This window comes from Canis lupus, chromosome 11 (assembly GCF_048164855.1).
Source record: "Canis lupus baileyi chromosome 11, mCanLup2.hap1, whole genome shotgun sequence".
In the NCBI taxonomy this organism is placed as follows: domain Eukaryota; kingdom Metazoa; phylum Chordata; class Mammalia; order Carnivora; family Canidae; genus Canis; species Canis lupus.
In genome coordinates this window covers 52,944,557-52,959,774 of record NC_132848.1, presented here as the reverse complement: position 1 = coordinate 52,959,774, position 15,218 = coordinate 52,944,557, and the positions used below count along the sequence as shown (strand labels likewise).

General features: G+C 41.6%; 1 protein-coding gene and 1 long non-coding RNA gene across 7 annotated transcripts in view; one reads left to right on the top strand and one right to left on the bottom strand.

Annotated features, from left to right (window-relative positions):
• Window positions 1-6,448, bottom strand: part of FOXN2 (forkhead box N2) — a 66,137-nt gene extending 59,689 nt beyond the window's left edge. Inside the window, exon 1 of one of the 3 annotated variants that reach the window (XM_072768282.1) lies at window positions 6,293-6,448. The gene's annotated coding sequence lies outside the window, so the exon portion shown is untranslated. Of the gene's footprint in view, window positions 1-5,970; window positions 6,168-6,292 lie in introns of those variants that run through there. The other 2 variants (XM_072768284.1, XM_072768281.1) reach the window with 2 other exon arrangements.
• The window catches only part of LOC140600207 (uncharacterized), a 263,881-nt gene continuing 254,971 nt past the window's right edge, over window positions 6,309-15,218 (top strand). For 3 of the 4 annotated variants that reach the window (XR_012003425.1, XR_012003423.1, XR_012003422.1), the window contains exons 1-2: window positions 6,309-6,686; window positions 7,093-7,135. This is a non-coding gene — a long non-coding RNA (uncharacterized lncRNA). The remainder of the gene's footprint in view (window positions 6,687-7,092; window positions 7,136-15,218) is intronic. The other variant, XR_012003424.1, reaches the window with a different exon arrangement.

The window sequence follows — 15,218 nt, the reverse complement described above, 5'->3', positions numbered from 1 at the left end:
CTGAAGCTCAACGAACTGAGCCACCCAGGTGCCCTGGAATATGCATTTTTTTTTTTTAAGTCTAACAAACCTGGGTTCAAAGACGCGGCACTACATTCACATACTTCTCATTATCTTTCTTTATCAATAAAAAAAAATACTTCCTGTAGGGTTGTTATGAGGAAAACATACTCTACATATTATATACTATGTGTCTAGTATAATTCCATGTCAGAATACAGTAGGTACTCAATAAAAGGTATTGATTGCTATGATTATTAATAAATCTTCAATAAGCATAGAAGAGGTAGCATTCAAACTGAACTTTTAAGGATGGAGAAGCTAGACAAAGGCATGGGGCAAACAAAAGGAACAGGAAAACCTTAATGTACAAGAAATCATTTCTTTTTCTGTATTTCCTCTTTTAAGATAAACCACAAGAATAAGTTCATCAATTTTCTCAATTCTCTACCTCCACGGTTATGAATAAAACTCTGAAGTACTATATTAGCTCTGTGTCAAAATCATAACTTAAATATTAAATTATGCTCAGTGGGCTGTACCATAGCGTAAAAGGTATAATGTATTAAGAACATTTTAGAATTTCAGTAAGAGTTCCAAACTCAAGAGTTCTAGTAACCCAGTTAACTAGAAAAAAATTAACTGAAATCCTCATTCAACAAGTCTTTCATCAAATTTTGTTGTTCAATAAAACTGGCACTATTTTATTGATAATATTCTCAATAACATTCCCAGTATTAGAATGGCATTACTCTTCTCTTAATTATACAGTGACTTCCCTTCAAAAATGTCTATTATCACTCTCGAAACTTTATTTTCTTTTCCATAAATAAAAATTACATCCTCTCATAAAGAAGAGAATAGAGCTATCCTTTTCCCAATGTGTTTTCCCCAACACATATTTCAAACCATTTCTAAGTGGCAACAGAACCAAATACTTAAAAAAATACAATCCAGAAGCCAAAAGTTTTCTTATACAACTTGCAAACTTTATAGATTATGAGGCTAATTAATGGTAATTAAACTCTCTTGGTAATTCCACAGGAATACGTGTATTGGGGAGAATCAAAGTAATTTTTCTTTATCTGTGTTGGTACAAAAAGGCAGTTATTCTTATGGTACATATATTTAACCTTTTGATTTATTTTGCCTTTTAGGTCTATCATAATACTATGTTCATAACAACATCAACATCTATGTAAGTGAGGGGATAAATTTTATATCAAGCCAACTCCAGAAGAGTAGAAATTACATCTCTTGTTCACCACTATATTCTTAGCACCAAAATACAGCAGATGCTCTAAAATATCTATCCAAGTTTAAATGTTTACTTATCGAAAAGAAAATTAGCTTGAGGGCAATAAAAAAATATATGAATCAAAATTAGATTAAGGCCTTAAGTATGGGATATGCTTAGCAACTCGTTTCTAAAAGAGTAGGGAAGGGATGGGGGTCAAATCTGGCAAACAAAGACCTCAAAGAGTGATTGTGAATATCCTCAATTTTATCATATTGTTATTATATACCCTTGGAGTAATGTGATAAGAATGGCACTTCACCTCTATTGTCTTCCTCCCTAAAACGCATGACCCTAGTCTACTCATGAAGAAAATATTAGACAACTCTCAACTGAGGGACATTCTCTAACATTTCTGACTAGTGAAATCTGAATAGAGTGTGTAGTTTACTTATTAGAAATGTAGCAATTTTGTTCCCTTAGTTATGACAAATGTACCGTAGTAAAATAAGAAGTTAACAACGAAAATGAAATGAAAACTGAGTAAGGTATACTATCTTGCAACTTTTCTGTAAATGTAAAACTAATCTAAAAAACTTATTTAAATAAAAAAACAGAGTAAGGAAAATAAGGAATGATCAAAATCCTCTGGAAGCAAATGTTGATAAACATTCTTTTGGTCTATGTTTGGTGATTAAGACAAAGATAGCATACTTCTATAGTGGATAGTGGAAATAAAATTATTAATAAAAACAATACTGTAGGCATGTATTAGTCTATAGTATTAATTATGAAATTATATATGACCAAAGCAAACGCCCTCTCAATTTTAGTTTCTCTAAAGTATCGTTCTTAGTCCTCAATATTTCATTTCACGCTACAACATAAATTCGCAACGTTAGCTGTCACTTCTATATTGAATGGACCATCCCACATTTCTAATCTTTAGTCACTTAAAAGCTATATTCCCCTTACTACCTCTAGTTCACTTTACACTCAACTAAATTCACCATCTTCTTGATGATGTTCCTCCTCCAAACCTCCCTTTCATAGTTACTAATTTTTTCTTCAATAGATTTCTCCCCTTCCCATGTCTCTCCATCCCCACAGTTAATAACTAGTACTACATACTGCTATCAAAGAACCTTCTTCAAATAAGGATTTTCATATTCCAAGGCTCAAATGACATCTTTTTTTGGGTGCTAAACCATATTTAAATTCAGAAGTGATACTTTCAAGACCATCCATAATTGGTTATGCTTTTGTACTCTTCACTTGTAAAGATCCTTCCACCCATCTTTCTGCCTCGTAAGTCCTGCCTTTCTTTTATTCAGAAAAAAATTAAATACTCACTAAGCACATCACATATACACAAGAAAATAAGATTCTTCTGGGTGGTCAAATACTTTACAATCTTCTTGGGGTGATCAAACCTAAAAAGATGACTAATGAAGAACACAGGCATTTGTTTCATTCAAAGCTGTATTCTCAGTTCCTGTAACAGTGCCTGCCTCATAGAAGTGCTCAGAAAGTATTTATTAAGTGAAAACATGGCGGTACAGAATGCTACAGCCAAAAGAATTACATGATATTTGAGAAGGTAAAGAATTTTCAGTTGGACAGGTGAGGGCAGGTCTAAAACTCTATGATTCTAAGGCTCTCAGGGCAGCCAAGACTCAAGCCCGAGTATTTCTTCAGGGGTTAAGAGGACGTGAGCAGGTGCATTTCCAACAGAAAAATACTACACCAGCAAAGGCAAGAAGTAAATAGTTATACAACATCGAAGTAGTAAATAAAGAACAGTTCCTGAAGGTTAGTGGATGGTAAAACGGGAGAAGACAGGGACCAAAGTTTGAAAAGTCCTGAGAAGAAATTTGGTATTCATGCTTGACATAAAGGATGATACAATTCATGCTTGACATAAGAGTGATATAATGTTCAGGAAGATTAATCTAATAGGAGTAACATGGTTAGACTTGAGAAAGAATGAAGCCTCCCCTATCTAATCAAAACTCTAGGTTCCTTCTTTTAAGCCTTACAGCACCCCCCTGAATTATACAATTTAACTCCTAACTATATCCTCTCACAGTATAAATTCTTATTTTCATGGATGTTAATCTAGTCTTTTCAATCAAAGAATAGGGATTCAAATCGTAGACCTCTGTTTCTTCCCTAAGAAATCAGCAAAGATTGGACCCTCAAAACTTTTTTGGAGGACTTCTTGCATTTGCGCAAAACCCAGTTACCAAAATGACAACAATCTAAAACAGCAACACACAATACATCCTCTGAGTAGCTAAACTACCATAAAAACAAGAGTAAGTCCTGTTTGGATGGCACTTTTTAAAGTTTCATTTGATAGTTGGATCCCATAACTAATAATGCTGTTATCTTACAGCATATGTTTTCAGTGCTTCCTGCTTTATATAAGTATTTCATCACCTTATTTACTTTTCTTTCTCAACTAAGCATTGCTCTTAGTGGCCAGCACATACACTCATTTCTCAATCCCATTATCTTTTCTGTACTGAATCCTCTCCAAATCTTTTTATCTATTAACTTCATTGATTGAGAACTGTTGTTATGGCATAACTAAATTCTCATAAACGGTGCTGCTATAACTTCTCTACATAATTGTTTCAAACCTTCTAAATGTTTCCTGTGGTTTAGCACCCTCCAAGTAAAACTGATTTAAAAAAAAACATGTTACAGAAATAATTCAAATCCACCAAAGCATTTACAAAACGAAACATGCCTTAGTATGCAGAGATTACACCTAAATTCTAAAATTTTCCAAACTCTCCAAAAGCTTGGATTTTTAAAAAAATCTTCAACCCTTTGACTCTTTGCTTTCATGTATTCTCAAAATTAAATTTCGTTCCTTAAAAGAAAATCTGTTCATGTTAACAGTCACATTAAACATGAATACTTTTCCAAAAATGAGTTTAAGAAAGTGCACACAAACCAAACTTTTTTTTTTTTTTTTTTTTTAACCAAACGAGTATTTATTTCATCCCTAAACAAGTATTTTCAGTCATATCTTCTCAGGTCACAATTTTTATGGAAGAAGAAAAAAAATAAGACTTCTATAAAACTCAAAAAAAGAAATACTCCAGAACGTGATGATTTCTTCTTGCGTTAGAACCTCTCACTGATGCTTCTGAAATACAAACGGCTTTTTTTTTTTTTTCCCAGAGTTGAGGAACTTCATAATGTACTACTCTCTTCCCCCACCACTCTTTAATGATACCTAACACTGCTGAGATTTTAGGGATGAATCATCAAAACAGCGGAGGAAGGCAAAAAACGTCCATATATACACGGACGGCAAGGAAACAAAGTCTTAAAATGCGGAACAGAGACAGACATGAACAAGTTCAGTTCTTTCCACTTCCTCATCTCAGAAAACGCCAAAGTAAGTGTGGATGCAAGGCTACAGCACGATCACAAAGCCCCTGGTACCCAGGAAGCCTCAGACCGAGCGGCGCTAGGGCAACTCTCACACTCGGGCGGCCACGTGGCTGTCACAATCAGAAGGCAGGCAGGAGAGACCGCACTAACTAACCTGGAAACAAATAACTGCCCCCCTCCCTCCACCCCGGAGTCGCGGCAGAAGAGGCGCTGTGCCGTTCCTCTGCACGCCAAGACTTTTTTCCCCCCCTTTCCTGTAAGGTAAAGTACAGAGGCTGCCTTAAAGAGACTTTCAAGCAGAAATCGGGTCCACGAAGAGCCCGAGAGTGCACCCCCACTGAAGTCGCTACGCCCACTCCAGCGACCCGAGGTGGGAACGGAGGCATTTCGCAAAGGTGGAGCTGCAGGAGCGTGGAGGGTGGAGGGTGGAGGGTGGAGGGTGCAGGGGCGCGCACACGGGCGGCTTTCCCCTGCCTCCCACCGGCCGCCGGGGTTTCAGACTCGCGGCTGCGGCTGCGGCGAGGCCAACCCCGCGGGCGGAGGGCCTCGCACACGCCCCCACGGCCCGCCCCCCGCCCCAGGCAGAAGACCGAGGGGCAGAGGTACCCACGGGCCCCAGCGGCGGCGAACAGGAAGTGGCCGTACAGCGGCGCAGAAAAACCCTAACTCCCCCCGCCCCCCGACGGGCGCCCGCGGGGGAGGGGCCAGGGGCCGGGGCGCCCCCCACATCCGGGACCCGCCCCTGTGCCCCGAGCCCCGCCGCCCGGGGGGCTGCAAGTGGCCTGCGCGCAGCGTCCGTCCGTCCGGCGCCTCCCCGGGCGCGCCTCGGCGGGGCCCAGCCGGGCCGCCCTCCACGCCCGGCACGTCGCGCTCCACTCGGCGGGGGCGGGGGCGGGGGCGGGGGCGGGGGCGCTGCACACGCTCCCGAGGGGCTCGGGGCACTTCCTCCGACAGCAGCCTGGCCCCGAGCGGAGCCTCGCCGGGCCGCCGGCACCCGCCCCCGGGCAGTCCCTGCCGCTCGCCAACAACTCCGAACTCCTCACGGGGCCGCCCCCACGCCCCGGAGCCCACACGGGACCCACGCCGCGCGCCGGGGACAGCGCGCCCCCCTCCCCGCCCCGTGCCGGCGCCAATTCCTCACAGGACAAAAATGTCCGGGCGCGTCACGGGACGGCCGCCTCCGCGCCCCACGCCGGCCGCCGGCCGCCGGCCGCCGCCGCACGCGCTGCCTCCGCCCCGGGAGCCGCGGCGCGGGCCGGGGCGGGGAGCGCGGACGCCCGGCGGCGCCGGCCCCGCAGGGCGCCACTCCGCGCGGGACTCACCGTCTGCTCGGCCGCCGCGGCGGGGAGGCGAGGGGCGGGCAGGGGAGGACACAATATGGCAGAGCCCCGCAGCTGCTCCCGGCGGCTTCCAGCAGCCGCCTCCGGGAAGACGCGGCAAAGAGCAGGCAGCGGCAGCTGCGGTGGCGGCCGCGGCAGCACCACATCCCCCTCCCGCTCGCTTCCTCCCCCTCCCGGCACCCTCCCCCGCTGCCATGGCAACGCGGCGCCGAGGCGATTAGCCCCGCCCCCCGCGGTCCCCGCCCCCCCCGCGGCCCCTCGGGAGGGGCTCGGTCCGCCCCTCGGTGCCCCGCCCACCTCCTACCTAAGGGCCGGCGCGGGGCCTCGCAGGCGGCTCGGGACGGCTGGCGAGGAAGGAAGGGAGATGCGGTGTCCGGAAGGGCGGGGTTCGCACGGAAGGCAGGGCGGAGGCGCTGTGTGGGCCCGGGCCGGGTTCGGGCTGAGGAGAGGCTGGGAAGGCGGGAAAAATGGAAAGGCCTCGCCTGTCCCGGAAGGGCCTATCGGAGCGCGGCGGGGCGCGGCGCGGCCGCTGAGTGGCCGGGGAGGCCCGGGGGCGGGGCTAGGGCGGCCTCCCCGGCGGCGCGGCCGGCGCGTCCTGGCGCGGGGACTGCGGCGGGGCCCCTCGACAGCCCGGGCTCCTGTGGGGGCCCCCGGGAGCCTTCCGCCATTGCCCGGGCTTTGAAAGCGCTGTCGAAACGGTAAAGCGTGAGTGTGAACTTCATATTGCACTCGCTTGACTGGAATTTTAAGAAGAAACTGAGCTTAGCGTGTTTGTGGTAAAGAAAAAAAAAAAGACTCTGGAATCAGACCCAAAATTTAATAAGCATCGCATTTCCTGAGGCCTCACTAAGTGCTAGGGACCGAGCTAAATTCTTTACGTGCATTGTGATAACCATGATGCTAAGATAGCGTTGCCAGATAAAACACAGGAGTGTCCAATTATATCAGAATTTCAGGTAAAAAAATTTTTTTTTCAGGTAAATGTAGAATATTTTTTTAATATAAGAATGTTCCATTTGGAGATACACTTCCTGTTTTTTTTTTTTTTCTTTTTTGCTAAATCTGCAAACCCTACCCTAACTCTTACAAATTCCCACTTTACAGATAAGGAAACCGAGGCTTAGGAAATTAACCTGACAAATACAAGGTAAGTGGCAGAACTAAGGCTCTATTTTACAAAAATTATGATTCTGATCACTAAATTTCTGAGTATCTATATTATCCACATCTTCAAAAACTAGAGTAATGATCCCTGTCACTAATGTGCTGAATGGATGGAGAGAAAAGGTATGTGAAAGAGACATGCATAGTGGCTGGTGTCATAGGAGGCTCACTTTCTTCCAGAACAATGAATGTTAGCTGAATATTTACTATGTGCCAGGCCATGAGTATAAAGTGAGCTGATTATGAAACGAGCTGCCTACTGACAATAAAACAAGTCAAGCTGTGGAGATGACAGAGACATAGAAGAATTCTAGGCATCAGAATGTATAAAAACAAAAATGGAAGTGTTCAACCCTCATTCCACAGAGGAAAATGTTGTGTCTATAGGATTTGTCCAAAATCAGCTACTAGTTCCATTTATTTCTCATTACACCGTCCTGAAGGTCCTCATGACTGCATTTGGAGTAAGAGGCCACCCGGCAAAGATACAGTAAGCTTCAATTAAAACAAGAGTTGCTTCATTTTCTCCCTTCAGAGCAATCACTGTTACCCCCTCATGTGGACAAGTTGAAGGACGTTCCTAGAGGAAGAATATAGTAGAATTACTAGTTTTCAGAACTACTAGAATATAGTACTAGAATATAGTAGTTTTTTTTTTTTTTTTTTTTTTTTTTTTTACCACAAACACGCTAGGGAGAAAGGAAGACTGACAGGAGGTGGCTTGTGAAGAGCCACAGCCTCTTCCTACCTTAGTTTTGCTTTATCTCTAGTGGCCATGGTGATCACTAGTATAATATAGGTCTTCCTCTCCCTACAGGTTATTGTAATAGTATCTTATTTGATATATTGAACTTTAGTTTCTATTTTTCCTTCTAATCAGTTTTAAACTCAGGTGACCAAACAGTCCTCCTCAACTCTAGAAGAATCCCAGAATTTGAAATCTGGAATGAATATATACTTTAAAGATAGGTCATCTAGGAGCCCAGTTTATCATGGATGCAAAAACAAATCCAGAACAGTCATGTAACTTGTCCAAGGTCAAGTAATGAATGTACTGCATTAGCATCCACTAAGATCTCTCTGCTGGGCCTCTCTACTGAGTAGAGAGGCTGGGAACATTTAAATAATCGCTGTGGATAAGGCTGAGGTCTCTTGGGAAATCTGTCACACTTAGTTTAGAGTCCAGGGACACTTGTATACTTAAAGGCTATTTTAGAGGACTTTGAACGCCTATCAAGGAAAAGCTCTGATTAAAACTAATGATGATTCAGAGTGAGTAGCTTTCCCCAGGAGTTTACAAGAGTAAAAAGGCTATGAAAACAGAGCTGAACTCTTTAGGAAAAAGAGGATCCTGGCATTTAAGATCTCTTGTGAAGTTTGTATTCTTCATTCTCCAAAATACTTTAAAGGAACATATTCACTAATAAACTTTACTGGAAGACAAATGCATTAGAAAATATATTGTTTGAAATGCCTTTGTATTTAGGCTGAAAAGTGATAGGAATGCAAATATACATGTTTTCAGTTCAATGTATTTAACACTCTATTGCATATATTTAACAAAGACTCTTTGATCATAGCTTTGTGATTCTAAAAACAACCAGTTTGCCAATACGGAAATGTAGGCTTCAAGCCCCTTGAGGTCAATGACCATATCTTTTTCATCCTTACAGTTTAATTTCTTGGAACAGTTTTCAGGACAAAGGTGATGGTGAATAATATACGCTGATAAAAGAAGTAACTTTTCTCAAATTACAAGATACCAGGACTAAGATATAACGATCCTAAGTACTGGTATGCCAGTTGGGCTAAAAAGTTAGAATTGTGAATGAGAGTCTAAATTTTTTTTCCTTTGAGGATCTTTTTCAGTGTCTTTCCTAAGAGTAACTAACTGTATTTCATAATACCTATATTTCCATAGGCCCTGTTATTGGCAGTAATTTAGACCAATTCTCCTACTAAGGATACAAAAAAAACCTTAAAAAAATATTTTAAAAATCAGGTATTAGAGAGCTAACAAGAGAGAAATTACAGTCCATAATCTGAGAGTTGATGGAAACCCAGGGAATTCACTTATCCATTCCATAGAAGGTTGCTGAACAGGAATAGGGGCTAGTGATTAGAGCGCAGGATGTGCAAAGGGAGAAGGAGGATGACTTGGTTGAAGCCCCCTTGCTTTGGACAAGAAATCCGAATGGTTATATCCTAGAAGTAAAGGAGGGACATCTTAGTTTCATATCATCTCAACCCTGAGATTGGATTAGGGGAATTCCTTTAGCCTAATGCCCCCAAGCCCTTGGCAGAAGCAAAGGGAAATTTTCTCTGAAGTAAAGTAATATTCTCGGCCTCAAATCATTTGTACAGTTTTGCAAAAACTATGTCTAGTACACAGTGAAAAATAATGTCACCCAAAGAAACAAGCAAAAGAACCAACTGAAACTACAAAGAACAAAAACAGAGCAAAAGGGATTCAGATTGTGAAATTATCAGACACAGATTTGAAAATAACAATGCTTTCCATGTATAAATAAAGAAAACATGAGGTTAAAAATTTAGGCAGATAACTAGAAATTTGAAAAAAAGAACCAGATGAAAATTTTAGGACCAAAGAATTCACTAATGAAAATGACTCAGTGTTGGGTGTAACAGCATATTAGACACAGATGAAGATAGAATTTGTGAACTAGAGGATAAGTGAGAAGAAACTGTCCAGAATGAAGCATAGGAAAAAGGGTGGAAAATACAGAGCACAGGGAAAGCGCATAAAGATATAGTGATAAAGTTTAATATGCACATAGTTGGAATTCTGGAAACATTGGACAGAAATGATATTTGAGTTAATAAATCCCCAGCAGGTTATATACATACATATCTTTTTAATCCATACAGTTGACACATAGCTAGATCATGAAAAAAATGCTAAAACCCAAAGACAAAGAGAAAAATAGTAGTAGAAGAGTTAGAAAAAAATAGAATTTGATCTTTAAAGAAACAATAGTTCGACTTAGAACTGACTTTTTAATAGAATAGTCTGAAGCCAGAAAATGATGGCATAATAACTTTAAAAGACTGAAAGCAAATGTTTAAGAATGAAAGAGAAATTAAGAAATTTTCAAAAAAATTAAATACAATGTTTGTTACCAGCAGATTCACACTAGCATTCTTTAGGCAGAAGGAAAATGATCCCAGTTGTAATAATGTCAAAGAAACTTGAGGCAATTAAGATCAGTTAAAATGATAAAATTGTGGGTAAATATAAATGAATATTGGTAGTGAGTATATAACCCAATAATAGCAATGTCTTTCATATTTAAAAATATACAACAATGGTATATAAGTTAGGAGAAAGTAAATGGAATCAAGTGTTCTAAAATCTATTTATTGTCTAAGAGGATGGAAGAAAGTTACAATTAATAGTACACTCTGATAAGTCAAGAATGCATCTTATAATCTCTAAAATAATCACTAAGAGAGGTGTGCCTGGGTGGCTCAGTCAGTTTAGCATCTGCCTTCAGCTCAGGTCATGATCCTGTGGTCCTGGGATCCAGCCCAGCATCCAGTTCCCTGCTGGGAAGTCAGTGGGGAGTCTGCTTCTCCCTCTCCCTCTGCCTCTGCCTCTCCTCCTGCTCATGCTTTCTCTCATTCACTCTCTCAGATAAATAAAATCTTAAAAAAAAAAATCACTATGAGAATAGTAAAAGACTATGGTTTTGTTTTTTGTTTTTTTGTTTTTTGTTTTTTTTTCTGAGAGAGAGAGAGAGAGCGCAAGTGGAGGAAGAGGCAGCAGGAGAGGGAGAGAATCTCAAGCAGATTCTGAGCTGAGCAGGGAGCCAGACACAGGGCTTGTTCTCACAACCCTGAGATCATGACCCTGAGCTGAAACTGCTAGTCAGATGCTTAACTGACTGAGCCACCCAGTTGCCCCAAGGCTATGGTTATTAGTTAAGGTTTTCCAGAGGAAAAGAACTAACAGGGATACACACACACACACACACACACACACACACACATTTTTTTTTAAGGAATTGGCTCAAGTGATTGTGAAGGTGTGGTAAGTTCAAAATCTGTAGGATAGGCTGGCAGGTTTACCCAGGGAAGAGTTGTAATTCAAGATCAAAGGCTGTCTGCTGGTAGAATTATTTCTTGCTCAGGAAGTCTTTCTTCTATTAAGACCTTCAACTGATTGAATTAGGCCCACTCACATTATGGAGGGTCATCTGCTTTACACAAAGTCCACCAATTAAACTATAGATTTCATCCAAAAGCACCTCCACAGAAATGTCTAGAATAGTGTTTGAACAAATATCTGGACACTGTGGTATAGCCAAGTGGACACATAAAATTAACCATCACACTATGCAATTTCCAATCTATAAGGGGGAAAAAAGGAATGGAGTAATCAAAAGTAATCAATCTAGAGGTGCCTGGGTGGCTCAGTTGGTTAAGTATCCAACTTGATTTTGGCTCAGATCATGATCTCAGATTCCTGAGATGGAACCCTGTGTCAGTTTCCATGCTTCGCACAGAATTTGCTTGAGATTCTCTCCCCTTGCCCTTCTCCCCACATAAGCTCACTCTTCCTCTCACTCTCCCTCAAATAATAAAATCTTAAAAAAAAAAAAAAAGTAATCAGTCTAAATGCAAAGTAGGAAAAATATGAGGACATACAACAGGTAAGACAAATAGAAAGTACTTCATCAAATGATAGATTTAAACCCAAATATATCACTAATTACATTAAGTGAAAACAGATCCTAATTTAATGAAAAAGATTGTTTTGGTTATCTATTGCTATTTAACAGTCTACCCTCATTAGTAACTTTAAACTACAACCATTTTATTGTATTTCATGATTCTATGGGTCAGGAATTTGGATAGGACACAAAATTGGATAGATGAACCATTCATCTCATCTCTGGGTGATGCCTGCTAGGGCTGAAACATCCCAGATAGCTGCTTCACTTCTCATGTCTGGCACCTCAGCTATAGGATAGCTCCAATGGCTAGAGGTTAGCTGGACCAGCTTCACTGAGATCATATGTATGTGGCCTTGGTTCTCACTGTTGATTGAGTTCTTTGGTTTTTTTGTAAATAGTTCCATGACTTCTTCCTCGCCACTTGACCCCTCCACATAATCTCTAGGGGAATAGGCAGACGTCTTACACACAAGTTCAAGGCTTTCAGAAGGATTATGGTCACTTCTGCTACATTCTGTTGGATAAAACAAATTACAGGCCCATTCCGGAGTCAAGGGGAGGGAAATACAGAAAGGTGTAAATATTAGTAGGTATGATAAATCTGGGACCACCAATTCATATAACCAGCTAGCATAGATTGTCATACTGGACAAAAAAATCCAAACCCAACTACATGCTGTTTACAAGGGATATATCTAGGACATTAAAATGCAGGAAGGTTGAAATAAAAGAGATGGAAAAAACTAAACCATGCAATATATTAATATTGGAGTAAGTAAATTCTAACACAAAAAGCACTACTAGAGACGAAGAGAAACTCTTTATAATGATAAAGATTTAGTTTGCCAGAATTTTTTTTAAAGATTTTATTTATTTATTCATGAGAGACCCAGAGAGGCAGAGACACAGGCAGAGGGAGAAGCAGGCTTCTCGCGGGGAACCCAATGTGGAACTTGATTCCAGGACCCCGGGATCACAACCTGAGCCAAGGGCAGATGCTCAACCACTGAGCCACCCAGGTGTCCCTACTTTGCCAGATTAAAAAAAAAAATCTAAGTTGTATTCCCCTAATAACATAACCTCATAGCACATAGGGCAAAAATTACAGAAATGTGAGGAGGAATAGAAAGATCAACAATTTTAGCGGGAGATGTTAACATATTCTGCTACTGATAAAATAGGCAGACAAAATATTCAGTGAGAACATAGGTTTGAACAACACTATTAGCAAAGTTGATTATAAAGGCATATTGAGTACATTTCTATAGTCTTTTACATATGAATAAATTTATCAATTAGTATTATTTCTGTTTTGGCTCATGAAGCTGGAAGGGACATCTGAGGATCCTGAGCCTTCAAGGTGGTTAGAACCTATCCTATGTTACAGATATATTTACCACTGTGTAACTTTACCTCTATGTTAAGTTCTTACCATATACCAAACCCTGTACATAGCACAGAGAAAAAAGTTACAGTTATAACTACAGACAAGCAAATCAGAAAGTATAATGTGGCATTATAAGTGCAATGATAGAGCTTTACATAAGGCGTAGTGGGAACCAAGTCCTAATTCAGCCACAGGAGATAATGTCTGAGCAAAGTTTGCAGAAAGAAAAGAATATGGAGTAGAAGTGGCAATGTGGGGGTGGGGAATGGAACCATACCTAGCAAAGCCTCAGCTAGGTGAGAGCATGACTGTTCAAGTCAGAGTACTATCAGTCATTTGGAATGTCTGGAGTATAAAAGGTTGCTCGAGTTAGGGGTTATCTGGTTGCAAGAAACAGAAACTCATGCCAGCTGGCTAAAGTAAAGGAGGAACGAATATAAAAATAGGCAAGGATTATGTGAGACAGAACTGTGGGAAGCATAGCCAGCATTACAAGAGCCCTCCTTCTCCGCTTTCCCTCCCTCATCTTCTGATCTCTGATCTGAGCTTTTCTTTGTATGTCTGCTTCCTTTCCTCTGCAAACGGGCTTCTCTGCTTACTTGTCTGCCTGCGTGATACTATGGCAGTCCCACATAGTGGCCCCCACACTGCGCCTCTGGCCTCCACCCAGTTTGCCCAACTTTCTTGCTTAGCAACCCACAGTTATTACTTAACTCAGTTTCCCAGTCCCAACTCCAAATTCCCAGGAGCCGTAATCTGACTGGTCCAGTTTCAACATGCATGTAGATCAGGGGTCAGCAAACTTATGGCCTTGGGAGTCGGACGGAGGTTGGCAAATCTGGCCTGCCTTCTGCTTTTGTAAATAAAGTTTTAATGGAACACAGCCACACACATTCATTTACATGTTGTCTTTGGCTGCTTTGATGTCACAAGCAAGAGTTGAGTAGTTGCAACAGAGAACCTATGGACCACAGAGCTGAAAATATTTACTCTCTAGACCTTCACAGAAAAGGACTGCTGATCCATGTGTTGGGTAGTTGGATGTGGAGACATAGGGCTGTGTAGAGGCTCAGAGAGAGACAGCTCCAGTAATTGAAGCTTTGAAAAGTGGATAACCCCTTCCTCCTCTTTGCAGAAAAAGGATAATGTGGGGAAAAAGCAGCTGAGGAAGTATTTTGAGAATGGAAATGTTTGAAGGCTCTAACACAGGAAAGAAAATAATCAGTCTCAAGTATGTGCTAAGTTTTTCACACAAAGGGTGGAAGAGTGCAAGACAGTTACTCCTTAATCTGGAGAAGTTCATTAAGATGCTAAATTTAGAAGAGAGTGTCACCTAACTACCTTTAAATAACTCACTTGTGGCAAATTTCCCAGACCCTCCATAGTTAGCTCTTGCTGAGATGAACTGGCTGAGGCACAATATTTACTGTGTGTAGATTGTTAAATGCATGTCCGAAAGGTTCAGTGTTTACCTTTCAAAAGACAAAGAGAAGAGAGGCATTGAGAGAATGAAACACAGTTGAACTTGAAAAGACAAAGGCAGACAGACTAAGACCTGGGGAATAGATGGAGATGAAATCTAGAACTTATCATTTTGGTAAACTTAAGATCATTCTTAGGAAAATACACAATCTTTTGGGTTGAGTAGAAAAACTAACATTAGAGTTTTTAAAGCTCTAGAGATCATTCTTCTTTGTTTTTAAAGATTTTATTTACTTATTCATGAGAGACACAAAGAGAGAGAGAGGCAGAAACATAGGCAGAGGGAGAAGCAGGCTCCCTGTGGGGATCCTGGTGTGAGACTTGATCCCAGGACTCTGGGATCACGACTTGAGCCGAAGGTACACGCTCAACCACTGAGCCACACAGGTGCCCCTCTAGAGATCATTCTAATCCTTGCTATATTCAAAGTATAGTCAAGCACTCAGCAGCATTAGTATCAGCAGGAGTTTATTAGAAATGCGGAAGCCCAGGCCCTACTC